Here is a 14,324-nt window from a genome sequence, read left to right as displayed (position 1 = left end):
AACTGAGCTCGCTTTTAGTGGGAGAAGGATTGTTTACTTGAAGCTGCAGCTTGTGTCTAGCTTTCAAGGTCAAGAGATAACAAAGCAGAGAGAATGCAATACTAACCCTGAAAACTATCTTTGCTTGCTGTAATGGAATGGAAGCTTGTAATGAATCTAATGAATTATAACATTTGTCTTAGAAGGCAGGAAATATAGCAATTTCTAAGGTATATTCTTACTGGGTTCTGAGGTCACAAATGGACATGTCTTGGTCTCTTTCATACAGGTGTAAGAAAGTTATACCCCACTCACATCCTCTGGGGGCTTTTAAGAATACAGGGGTTGAAAGTGCAGAACACGTTGCGCTGTCAGAAGGTCCCAGCATATGTGTTATTTATGAGTTCAAATGCAGGGAATAGTTAAACTAAAACAACTCTGTTCAGCCGGTGAATGCATATTCATAGAGAGATAACAGTTATTTTGCAAAGGTGGGGGTTTTCAGACTTCACTTTTTGTTCAGGGTCACAGACCGAGAAGGAAAGGCAGGGGGGCTGAAAGATACCCACGCATTCTAAAATATATCAGCATTCAATATAGCATATAATGGCTTCAGTAAATAAGAAAGATAGAATGTCTCAGTCACTCAGCAAATTTTTTTCACATACTTTGTCAAAAATAGCGCTCATTCACAATCTCATCTCAATAGAATCATGTACTTTATAACATTATAGCACTCACCTCAATGTTTTTCAACTGATGTATGTTTGTTTGTCACACTTTTTGTCTGTGCATCTGTATGTACTGGTACACCTTCAATGGGGGGTGACGGGGCAGACTTGAGCGCATGGATCAATGAGAGTTAATGCCCAGTGTTCAGGCTGTGATTAGAGATGAGCAAACGTACTCGTCCGAGCTTGATACTCATTCGAGTATTAGCGTGTTCGAGATGCTCGTTATTCGAAATGAGCACCACGCAATGTTCGAGTTACTTTCACTTTCATCTCTGAGACGTTAGCGAGCTTTTCTGGCCAATAGAAAGACAGGGAAGGCATTACAACTTCCCCCTGCGATGTTCAAGCCCTATACGACCCCCCTGCAGTGAGTGGCTGGCGAGATCAGGTGTCACCCGAGTATATAAATCGGCCCCTCCCGCGGCTCGCCACAGATGCGTTCTGACAGAGATCAGGGAAAGTGCTGTCTTGCTGGAGTTGCTATAGGGAGAGTGTTAGGAGTATTTTAGGCTTCAAGAACCCCAACGGTCCTTCTTAGGGCCACATCTAACCGTGTGCAGTAGTGTGGAGGCTGCTTTTTGCAGTGTTGCACTTTTTTTTTTTTTGTATATCAGCCGTGCAGAGCATTGCGCCCGGCAGTAATTATACATAGTCCAGGGCCAGTAGTGGTGAGGCAGGGACAGAAGACATATTTATTGAATATAGGCAGTGGGCCTTTCCAAAAACATTTGGGAAAAAAAAAATCTATTTGGGCTGCCTGTGACCGTCCTCAGTGTACTGGGTCTGTGCTGGGGGTAGTTGTCCTAATTCATACGCAGCCAGCTAAGTGTTACAGCAGGCTTGCGCAAAATTCTTTCCTGGCTCTGTGTTGGCTGTTACATCACCGCTATATTCCAGTCCACAGTGCAACAGTCTGCAGTTATTTTACATACTCCAGGGCCAGTAGGGTGACACAGAGAGAGAAGACATATACAGTGTATATAGGCAGTGGGCCTTTCCAAAAACATTTGGGAAAAAAAATCTATTTGGGCTGCCTGTGACCGTCCTCAGTGTACTGGGTCTGTGCTGGGGGCAGTTGTCCTAATTCATACGCAGCCAGCTAAGTGTTACAGCAGGCTTGCGCAAAATTCTTTCCTGGCTCTGCTGTGCGTTCCGTAAGCGAAGTCAGCCTCCAACCACAGGCCAATAAGCGGCACATTTAATTACAGCGTTCTGTTTCTGCACTACTGGTAATACACCATGCTGAGGGGTAGGGGTAGGCCTAGAGGACGTGGACACGGCCGAGGACGCGGAGGCCCAAGTCAGGGTGTGGGCACAGGCCGAGCTCCTGATCCAGGTGTATCGCAGCCGACTGCTGCGGGATTAGGAGAGAGGCACGTTTCTGGCGTCCCCACATTCATCTCACAATTAATGGGTCCACGCGGTAGACCTTTATTAGAAAATGAGCAGTGTGAGCAGGTCCTGTCGTGGATGTCAGAAAGTTCATCCAGCAATCTATCGAACACCCAGAGTTCTGCGCCGTCCACTGCTGCAACTCTGAATCCACTGGTTGCTGCTCCTCCTTCCTCCCAGCCTCCTCACTCCATTACAATGACACATTCTGAGGAGCAGGCAGACTCCCAGGAACAGTTCTCGGGCCCCTGCCCAGAATGGGCAGCAAGGGTTCCGAATCCTCTCCCACTGGAGGAGTTTGTCGTGACCGATGCCCAACCTTTTGAAAGTTCCCAGGGTCCGGGGGATGAGGCTTGGGACTTCCAGCAACTGTCTCAAGACCTTTCAGTGGGTGAGGAGGACGATGATGATGAGACACAGTTGTCTATCAGTGAGGTAGTAGTAAGGGCAGTAAGTCCGAGGGAGGAGCGCACAGAGGATTCGGAGGAAGAGCAGCAGGACGATGAGGTGACTGACCCCAGCAGGTTTGCTACGCCTACTGAGGACAGGTCTTCAGAGGGGGAGGCAAGGGCAGCAGCAGGGCAGGTTGCAAGAGGCAGTGCGGTGTCCAGGGGTAGAGGCAGGGCCAGACTGAATAATCCACCAACTGTTTCCCAAAGCGCCCCCTCGCGCCATGCCACCCTGCAGAGGCCGAGGTGCTCAAAGGTCTGGCAGTTTTTCACTGAGAGTGCAGACGACCGACGAACAGTGGTGTGCAACCTGAGTCGCGCCAAGATCAGCCGGGGAGCCACCACCACCAGCCTCACCACCACCAGCATGCGCAGACATATGATGGCCAAGTACCCCACAAGGTGGGACGAAGGCCGTTCACTGCCTCCGGTTTGCACCGCTGCCTCTCCCCCTGTGCCCCAACCTGCCACTGAGATCCAACCCCCCTCTCAGGACACAGGCACTACCGTCTCCTGGCCTGCACCCACACCCTCACCTCCGCTGTCCTCGGCCCCATCCACCGATGTCTGTCAGCGCACCGTCCAGCTGTCGCTAGCGCAAGTGTTGGTGCGCAAGCGCAAGTACGCCGCCACGCACCCGCACGCTCAAGCGTTAAACATGCACATAGCCAAATTTATCAGCCTGGAGATGCTGCCGTATAGGGTTGTGGAAACGGAGGCTTTCAAAAGTATGATGGCGGCGGCGGCCCCGCGCTACTCAGTTCCCAGTCGCCACTACTTTTCCCGATGTGCCGTCCCAGCCCTGCACGACCATGTCTCCCACAACATTGTACGCGCCCTCACCAACGCGGTTACTGCCAAGGTCCACTTAACAACAGACACGTGGACAAGCACAGACGGGTGAATTTAGTGGAGGCTGGGACAGAGTCAGAGCCTGGGACCACTCACGTCCTACCCACCCCCCAAATTGCGGGCCCCAGCTCGGTGGTAGTATCTGCGTCGGTGTATGCTTCCTCCACTAAACCACCCTCCTCCTCCTACGCAACCTCTGTCTCGCAATCAAGATGTGTCAGCAGCAGCACGTCACCAGCAGTTGGTGTCGCGCGGCGTGGCAGCACAGCGGTGGGCAAGCGTCAGCAGGCCGTGCTGAAACTACTCAGCTTAGGAGAGAAGAGGCACACGGCCCACGAACTGCTGCAGGGTCTGACAGAGCAGACCGACCGCTGGCTTGCGCCGCTGAGCCTCCAACCGGGCATGGTCGTGTGTGACAACGGCCGTAACCTGGTGGCGGCTCTGCAGCTCAGCAGCCTCACGCACGTGCCATGCCTGGCCCATGTCTTTAATTTGGTGGTTCAGCGCTTTCTGAAAAGCTACCCACGCTTGTCAGACCTGCTCGGAAAGGTACGCCGGGTCTGCGCACATTTCCGCAAGTCCCACACGGACGCTGCCACCCTGCGCTCCCTGCAACATCGGTTTCATTTGCCAGTGCACCGACTGCTGTGCGACGTGCCCACATGGTGGAACTCTACGCTCCACATGTTGGCCAGGCTCTATGAGCAGCGTAGAGCTATAGTGGAATACCAACTCCAACATGGGCGGCGCAGTGGGAGTCAGCCTCCTCAATTCTTTACAGAAGAGTGGGCCTGGTTGGCAGACATCTGCCAGGTCCTTGGAAACTTTGAGGAGTCTACCCAGATGGTGAGCGGAGATGTTGCAATCATTAGCGTCACCATTCCTCTGCTATGCCTCTTGAGAAGTTCCCTGCAAAGCATAAAGGCAGACGCTTTGCGCTCGGAAACAGAGGCGGGGGAAGACAGTATGTCGCTGGACAGTCAGAGCACCCTCCTGTCTATATCTCAGCACGTTGAGGAGGAGGAGGAGGAGCATGAGGAGGAAGAGGAGGAGGGGGAAGAGACAGCTTGGTCCACTGCTGAGGGTACCCATGCTGCTTGCCTGTCATCCTTTCAGCGTGTATGGCCTGAGGAGGAGGGGGAGGATCCTGAAAGTGATCTTCCTAGTGAGGACAGCCATGTTTTGCGTACAGGTACTCTGGCACACATGGCGGATTTCATGTTAGGATGCCTTTCTCGTGACCCTCGTGTTACATGCATTCTGGCCACAACGGATTACTGGGTGTACACATTGCTCGACCCACGGTATAAGGAGAACTTTTCCACTCTGATACCCGAAGAGGAAAGGGGTTCGAGAGTGATGCTATACCACAGGACCCTGGCGCAGTTCTGAGGGCCAGGCAGCAGGGGAGGTGCGGAGATCAGGCAGCATGTACAGCACAGGCAGGGGAACACTCTCTAAGGCCTTTGACAGCTTTCTGGCTCCCCAGGAAGACTGTGTCACCGCTCCCCAGTCAAGGCTGAGTCGGTGGGAGCACTGTAAAAGGATGGTGAGGGAGTACGTAGCCGATCGCACGACCGTCCTCCGTGACGCCTCTGCCCCCTACAACTACTGGGTGTCGAAGCTGGACACGTGGCCTGAACTCGCGCTGTATGCCCTGGAGGTGCTTGCTTGTCCTGCGGCTAGCGTCTTGTCAGAGAGGGTGTTTAGTGCGGCTGGGGGAATCATCACAGATAAGCGTACGCGCCTGTCAACCGACAGTGCCGACAGGCTTACACTCATCAAGATGAACAAAGCCTGGATTTCCCCAGACTTCTCTTCTCCACCAGCGGACAGCAGCGATACCTAAGCAATACGTAGGCTGCACCCGCGGATGGAAGCATCGTTCTCTATCACCATCAAAAACGGGGACATTTTTGCTTCATCAATCTGTGTATAATATTCCTCCTCCTCCTCCTGCTCCTCCTCCTGAAACCTCACGTAATCATGCCGAACGGGCAATTTTTCTTAGGCCCACAAGGCTCAGTCATATAATTTTTCTAAACAATTTTTATACGTTTCAATGCTCATTAAAGCGTAGAAACTTGCACCTCAACCAATTTTTATTTTAACTGGGCTGCCTCCAGGCCTAGTTACAAATTAAGCCACATTAACCAAAGCGATTAATGGGTTTCACCTGCCCTCTTGGTTGGGCATGGGCAATTTTTCTGAGGTACATTAGTACTGTTGGTACACCAATTTTTTGGGGCCCTCGCCTACAGTGTAATCCAATTAATTTTTTGCCCACCTGCATTACAGCTTACGTTACATCAGCTGTGCTGGGCACTGCAATGGGATATATTTATGTACCGCCGGTGGGTTCCAGGGAGCCACCCATGCTGTCGGTCCACACGGAGTTGTAACTACATGTGTCCACTTCTAAAGAACCCCAGTCTGACTGGGGCATGCAGTGTGGGCCGAAGCCCACCTGCATTAAACATGACATTACCTCAGCTGTGATGGGCAATGCAATGGGATATATTTATGTGCCGCCGGTGGCTTCCTGGCACTCACCCATGCTGTCGGTCCACAGGGACTTCACAATAGGGAGTTGTACCTGCCTGTGTCTATGAATTAAAAAGCCCGGTCAGGTTGGGTCATGCAGTGTGGGCCGAAGCCCACCTGCATTTAATCTGACGTTAGCTCTGCTGTCCAGGGCACTGCAATGGGATACATTTATGTACAGCCGGTGGGTTCCAGGGAGCCACCCATGCTGTGGGTGCACACGGAATTCCCATTGCGGAGTTGGGGATTCCCAGTTGTACCTGCCTGTGACTATTTATAAAAAAACGCGGTCTGACTGGGGCATGCAGACACCTTGACAGAATGAATAGTGTGTGGCACATAGGTTCCCCATTGCTATGCCCACGTGTGCAGCTCCTGATGGCGGTGGCACAGGATTATATTTCTGATTGTTTCTGTACAGCATTGTGGGCTATCGCCCTGCCCCTTTTAAAGAGGGTCGCTGCCTAGCTGTGCCAACCCTCTGCAGTGTGTGCCTGCGGTTCCTCCTCATGGCAGACGCACTTATAAATAGACATGAGGGTGGTGTGGCATGAGGCCAGCGTGTGGCATGAGGGCAGCTGAAGGCTGCGCAGGGACAATTTGGTGTGCGCTGTGGACACTGGGTCGTGCGGGGGGGGGGGGGGGTTGGGCAGCATGTAACCCAGGAGAAGTGGCAGCGGAGTGTCATGCAGGCAGTGATTGTGCTTTGTTGGAGGTAGTGTGGTGCTTAGCTAAGGTATGCATTGCTAATGAGGGCTTTTCAGAAGTAAAAATTGATGGGAGGGGGGGGCCCACTCTTGCCGCTATTGTGGCTTAATAGTGGGACCTGGGAACTTGAGATGCAGCCCAACATGTAGCCCCTCGCCTGCCCTATCCGTTGCTGTGTTGTTCCCATCACTTTCTTGAATTGCCCAGATTTTCACAAATGGAAACCTTAGCGAGCATCGGCGATATACAAAAATGCTTGGGTCGCCCATTGACTTCAATGGGGTTCGTTATTCGAAACAAACCCTCGAGCATCGCGAAATTTTCGTCCCGAGTAACGAGCACCCGAGCATTTTGGTGCTTGCTCATCTCTAGCTGTGATGAATGTAAAATGTGTGATGCAGATATTGACTGGGGATAAAAGTCCCCCCCCCCATGCATAAGACTTTGCTTGTTTGAGATGTGAATGCTTAGACTGTGGAGCTTAAATGAAGGTGTGTAGAAAGAAGCAAGTGGCCATTATCGAGGGGGTGGAGCTAGATGATGTAAAAGTACGTAACCTCTTGTCCACAAGGGAGGGGGTGAGAATCTTGAGCAGCTAGTAAAAGTTTTTTTTTTTTCTCTCTCTCTCTCAAATTTGACATTGCAGGCAGGATCAGATTAATAATGAATTTGCTTAATGGGTATCACATTTCCAATATGGATAGATGTTTGTAGACTATTCTGCCCCGATGTAACTCATGTCTCTGTTATTGGTGCTACCATCTTACAGGCCTTATCTGCATCCATCAAATCTTTTTACAATGTTGTACTACCTTGAACCCGGCTACTCTTCTTACAATTGAGTACCCTGGTTCAAAGGGCGGGAGGAGAAGGCAAAGGTGATCTAGGTATTGCAAATCAGCCATTTTTAAAAGTTTTTGCAACATGATTCTGATCTTTTTGAAATAGAATATCAGCATGATTGTCCAGCATTGATGCAACAAAAAAATTTAAGTTTTTAAAAGCCCTTGTTAACAATGCATATTTTGAGTTGTTTTTCATAGATGGTACCAGGGGTGATTGACGACTCAACACTGGATATGCAGTGGTCACACAACAAGATTTCCTAAAAGCAAAAGCTCTGCTCCGCATGTCTCAGTACAAGAAGCGGAACTGAAGGCTCTCACTGAGGCGTGTAGAGTGGCAGAAGGTAAGACGGCAAACATTTACACTTACTCCCAGTATGCATTTGGCATAGCTCATGATTACGGCCCAATATAGAAGGCCAGACAGTTTTTTACCTCAGCAGGACAGCCAATTAAGAATGGTGCAGAGGTGCAGAGTCTCACGGAGGCCCTACTTCTACCCAACAAAGTGGAAAGCTCACACCAATTCCTACACCGGAGAAGCAAGAGGCAACGCCATCACAGACCACACAGCAAAGGCAGCTGACCTCAAGCCAAGGAAGAAAAGAAGAATTTAACAACAACTTTGGACTTTGACAAAACTTTGGACTTTGACAAAACTTTGGACTTTGACTAAAAAACTTTGGACTTTGACTAAAAACTTTGGACTTTGACTAAAAACTTTGGACTTTGATATGCTAAAGACTTAACAGTTACAAGCCAGCAAGGAAGAAAAAGACAAATGGACTAAATATGGGAACAGCAGAAACGGGACGGCGTATGGTGAACAGTCAACAGAACTTGCCTACCACGGTCCCTGTGCCCCATGATGGCCAAGCTGACGCACGGAAAGACGCACCTCCCAAAGCAGCAATGATGTCGATGCTTGAACAAGGACGGGTGGCTCCTGGGTTTTCTGTAGCTGCTGCATCATTTGTCCAATTTTGCATGATCTTTGCCGTAAGCAACAGGGCAGAAGTAAAATTTGCCACATAACACTTGCCGGGGCCACTCTACCCATTTCAGGGATTGCAAATTGGCTACACTCAGCTCCCACTTGTTGGGAAGTATGAATATGTGCTTGTTGTTGATGATGTTTTTCAGGTTGGAGACCTACTCTGTTGCCAAAGGAAATAAGCAGGTAACCACACAGAAGCTCATGAATGAGGTAATCTGCAGATACGGGGCACCGGAAGTGATGGAGTTAAACAAAGGTACACACTTCACAGGTGAAATAATGCAATACATCATGTCTGCTTTGGGTATATCCAAGACCTTTCACACACGCTACCATCCACAGAGTAGTGGGAAAGTAGATACAAAAGGCAATGAAGAAAACGGGCAAATTTTGAATTGAGTGTCTTCCATTAGTTTTTTTTCAGGTGGATACATGCCACAGTAGCAGAGTTTGGGGAATGATTTTCTTGTTAATTTTGTTATAGGCCTCTCCAAGGAATTGTCAGTAACGCATTCTGCAGTCTCTGCTTTTCTCCCAGGTCCTACAGATGAGTGTCACAATCTGAAACCAGGTGACAGGGTCTATGTAAAAAAGTTTGAGAGACAAACCCAGTTTGAAGGTCCCTACCAGATGTTGCTCACCACCCCAACTGCAGTCAAGCTTGAAGGAAAGCCCACTTGGATCCATACCTCGCACTGCAAAAAGGCCCTGGGTCCCGGAGCACAGAACTCATGATCCTGCATATCCTTTACATGCTATAATGTGGTACAATTCCTCTAACACACACCTTTGACTACTGTACACTAGCCCCCTGTTTCAGGGATCAGAACAAATTAATACAATGAAATGTGCAATATAAAGACTACACTGAGGGTGAGAATCTAACACTGCATCGTGCTAAGAGAGAAGTTGACGCTCCAGGTGGTAACTTTAATCCACATGTATACATAGATGCAATAGGAGTGCCAAGGAGGGTGCCAGATTAATTTAATTCTAGAGATCAGTTTAAAGCAGGTTTTGAGTCCTTATTTGCTATTGTCACTGTTAATAATAATGTAGATTGGATGAATTATATCTATTACAACCAGCAGAGGTTTGTAAACTACATCAGAGATGCTTTGCAAGGGTTAGCTGACCAGTTAGGGCCCACTGCATCCATGGCGTTCCAAAACAGAGTGGCCCTGGATATGATTTTAGCAGAAAGAGGTGGGGTATGTAACTTCCTGTACGTGTATTATCCCTTTGATCAAAGAGTATGAGTAAGGGACTGGACAATGTGACACCAACGTTTCCCTTGTTTTAAAAAGATGAAGAGCCAGTTCCGATAGTGCCAACCACGTACATTACCAGAAGAATAGAGAAATGTACCAGTACTGCACCTGCCCCGATCTCTTAAGATGGACTGTCAGTGGAATTCCCATTTGCCTAGGGATAGTGCAGAAGACCTTAGGTTCCGGCGAGGGCGCACCCTGTGGGGTGTTAACTTGTACAGATAAAGGGTATGGATGCCCGGAAATGAGCCCAGGGAATCCATGGCCTCCTTCTGAGGTGAGGTAGGGATCCCCCCTCCTAGGAGTAGGGACTTAAGGGCAGTGGGGAAACCCTGATGCAAGGGAGAGGCGACCGAGGAAGAGTGCAAGGCCTGGTGCTTGATCTCCATATTAAGTTTTTAGGGGGGTTTGTGAGGGTATATGTGTATATTGCCATATGTTTTTTATGCTTTTATACCTGTATGCAAGTTCTATTCAAAGTTAAAATGAGAAAAACTTAATATGTCGCCTTACATCAGATATTCCAAAGGCCTTGCAAGGCGAAGACAAAATGTATCTTAAACACCGCAAGGAAGAACCGGACATGAAGGCCGCATGTTTGGCTGTTTTCCCAGAAACGCTGTATCTAGATAATGACTGTTCAACTACGTATATGATTTTCAGTGCCTCATCCGGAAATCCGGACTTTACATATATGGTTATGCGGTGAATTTGAGCCAATGAGACCATCACCCATTCCTAGTGATGAGACCAAAGGGTATAAGATCCCATGTAATCTGTAATAAAGTGCACAGTCATGTCCTCGTGTGAGGAACTATACCAGACCTCTGTGTGTGGTGTCTCTTCTTTACCGCCGACAGCGGGGCATTGGGGTGGGCCTGATTGGTGCTGTACGCAGAAATTTCCCTGACAGTTTCATCAGGAAGACATTGTTCCACCAGGATTTGGCTCTTTCCTTTTCAACATCAAGAGAAATGGTAATTGACACAGGGGAGTGGTCTGACCAGGTGGCTAATCCTATCTGGGCCTTCTTGACAAGGGGGAGAGTGGTTCTGTTTACTAGAATCAGGTCAATTCTAGAAAAGGATTTGTGTCTTGCTGAGTAAAAGGAGAATTATTTGGATGAGGCGTTTAAGCATCTAAATGCGTCAAATAATGCTTCTTTGTGTATCCACGGGAACAAGTCGCCGTCCTCGATGAACCTTTTGTGGAGTCTAGAAATTTGTCGGGTACAGCATTGAAGTCTCCACAAATGATAAGATTACCCACCTCGCACCTCCTAGCCCTTTTTATGGTTCTGTTCAAGAAACATAGTTGGACATGATTTGGAGCATATAAGTTGACTAAGGTGAAGGGTTTATTGTTTAAGGAGCCAGATAATATGAGATATCTGCCTTTAGGGTCTATATCTTGAGATGTGATATCTAATTGTAAAGAATCTCTGGATGCGATCATAACCCCTGCTTGTTTTCTGGGGGCGCAAGCTAGAAAAATTTGGGGGAATTTTTTGTGTGAAAACTTTGGACAGGCGGATGCTGCGAAGTGGGTCTCTTGTACACATATAATATCAGCATTTGTAGAGAGTGCTTCTTTCCATATGGATGATCTTTTGAATGGTGAATTTAGCCTATTTGCATTAATAGACAATATCTTAATTGACATTATGAAAACTAAGAATCTGTTGAGTAATTGTGGTATTGTATAAAGATCAGTAGACCAAAATTGAGGTGGTAAAAGGGGAACAAGTAACAGAACATAGTTACATAACATATTAGAAATTGCCCTTTCCATCTTAAATAGGATGAAAAAATTCCAACTGTGGAAATTTTTAGTGGGCGAGTGATAAAGCTCAAAAATTTAACGCTAGGGTGAAAAAAGATAAGCATATGACTATTACAGGCTGGAAGGCCTGAACAGCAGTAGTGGGGAGCGGAAAGAGTTCGTCTGGCATAGATCTTTCCGGGACCACCTGGTTAAGGAGCTAGTAGGTCCAGAGCTTCAGTCATGGATTCCGTCTTGAGCGTGATTTCGAGCATTCTTGGAGGATGGGTGTTGGTCGAGGGGACTAGGTGTGTCAATTCTCCAGGATTTAAGTAGTTGAACTGCTTCGTCTGGTTTGAGAATGACATGAGTAGTGTCTTCTCTGCGAATCAGGAGTTTTGTTGGGAAGCCCCATCTGTAAGGAATTTAAGCCTGGCGTAAAGCAGCAGTGACTGTAGAGAACTTTTTCCTTGTCAGCATAGTGGTTTGTGAGAGATCTGTAAATAGGCGTATTTTTTCATAAGGAGCTGGAAGTTGAATTAATTTGCGAGCAGCTGACATAACGGTATCTTTTGTGTGATAGAAATAAATGCATGCTATAATATCTCTCGGGACAGAGTCGGCGATAAATCTAGGCTTGGGCAGCCTATGTGCTCTGTCAATAATTAGGTCTTGCGTGCTAGCATCAGGAATCAGCGTGGCCATGAGTTGCTTTAGGTAATTTGAGATTTCAGAGGAGGAGACGGATTCAGGAATGCCACGAAATTTAATATTATTGCGTCTATTCCTGTCTTCCATGTCCACAATCTTTGTTTTGAGCTGATCCACTTCATCTACTAGCTCATAGTGCGCGTCAATTAGGGCATTATGGGACTGAGAGAATTTGCCCATTTTGTTTTCCGTATGTGATACTCTTTCTCCTATCTCTTCAATAGTAGCTTTAAGAGAGGAATTTAGAGATTTAAAGCTGGATTGGATAGAGTCACTCAAAGCTACCACCATGTCCTTTATAAAAGATTCAGACGCTGGCTGTGAAGATGATGGCAGAGAAGTGACATATTCTCTCAGGGAGGAGATTTGGGTGCTTGGAGGAATTGTAGAGTCAGACTTTGGTTTTTGCTTTAGGGGGCTTTCAGATGGAGAAGAGGTCTGTGACATGTGCGGGGAGGGTGGCAGCGCCATTTTAGAGACATGTTGTGAGTGGGGATTGTGTCTCTTCCCTCCTAGCTGAGAGTGTGGTGGGGGCGTTGTATTTACACTCACCCGTCCATGCTGAAGATGTCCCGGTGGAGAGCTGTCAGCTGTGCTGAGGGGAGCTGCTTCTTCATCAGGCTCTGTTACGGAAGCGGGGAAAGCTGGAGCGTGCTCTGCAGGACGGCGCCGGAACCCGGATGATGAGAAGAAATCATCCAAGTGCTTCGGCTGTGAGCGGGAGGCTCTGCGTCAGGACATAGCTCAGGGACTAGGTAATCCTCCGACACTGCTGGGAAAGAAAGGGACCCGTTGTATGCTGTGTGGTCGCTTCTAGGTGGGTTCTGGAACAGAGCACAAGATTTAGGCTGCCATCTTCTTGCTCTGCCAGGCCACGCCCCCAGGGGTGGTGTTTTTAACAACCTGTCCGTGCCCTTTGGAATATGTGGGCAAGACAAAACAACAGCTGAAGAGAAGGATATTAGCCCATGTGGGGAATGTTCGATGAAATGAACATACTAGCTTGGCCAACCATATGAAAGACTATCACGACAATGATCTCAGTGTTCTCAAATTCCAGGGCATAGAATTGATTAGATATAATGGTAGAAGGGGGAACATTGATAAAAAATTACTCCAAAAAGAATGTATTTGGATCCATAGATTATGGACCTGCTCCCCCATGGGCCTAAACGAACAGATCTCTTACACCTCATTCATTTGAATTTTGTCCTGATGGTAAAACACAGGGAAGGGGGTACACCCCCACCTTCCTCCTATGAGATCTGGACATGTGAACTTTGCATGCTACTTTTGACCAAACACTGAGATATACACATGAAGTTCAATGCTTCCAATATTACTAACTGAAAATGATCCCTCTTTGGCATATACCTCCCCCTGTGGATATAACCTGGGACTGATCCTGAAGAGATTTAGAAGTGATCTTTCATTGACAATACCCCCTGCAGGAGAACTGGTGCTTTCAAAGGAGATACAGCACCTGGATATGTGGAGGGAGCTGTCCAGTGCTGATCCCTGTACTGAGATATGGCTGAATAGGATCGCAACTACAAGGAGCTGTCCAGTTCTGAATAAGCTATCAGCAGACGCTGACAGACAGGCAGGACATATCGTGAGAGCAGAAGGACTAGATAAATCCCAAACAGGATCTGGGATTGGTTAAAGGGGAAAGAGGAAAGGAGGGACTTCTCATATATAAGCGCTGCCAGAACCAGACGCGCGCGGCACTCACTACTGGGGAGCCGCCAGCTATCACGGCTGCTCTCTTCCTCATCCTTTATTTTAAAATCATCCTGATGAAGCAGTCTGATTTTAACGGACTGTGGAAACGCGTAGATGAATTAGACCAGTGAGATATATTACTTTGTCAGTTTGTGCAGTGTTACCCGGCTGTCCAATACCATCTGTTGGGCAGCTACAATGATGCCGATATAGGTAGTCCAGTATCACGGTGGTTAGCATCATGACAGCTGGCAGGGACCATCACCTAGCTTACTATTACACACTTTAACTCCAAACTGTGAGGGAGAAGCATACCAAATGGAGATTTGGGAACACGGGGATTATTAACCCTTGGT

The sequence above is a fragment of the Eleutherodactylus coqui genome, chromosome 4 (assembly GCF_035609145.1).
Source record: "Eleutherodactylus coqui strain aEleCoq1 chromosome 4, aEleCoq1.hap1, whole genome shotgun sequence".
Lineage (NCBI taxonomy): Eukaryota > Metazoa > Chordata > Amphibia > Anura > Eleutherodactylidae > Eleutherodactylus > Eleutherodactylus coqui.
Note: the sequence above shows the minus strand (reverse complement) of the source record.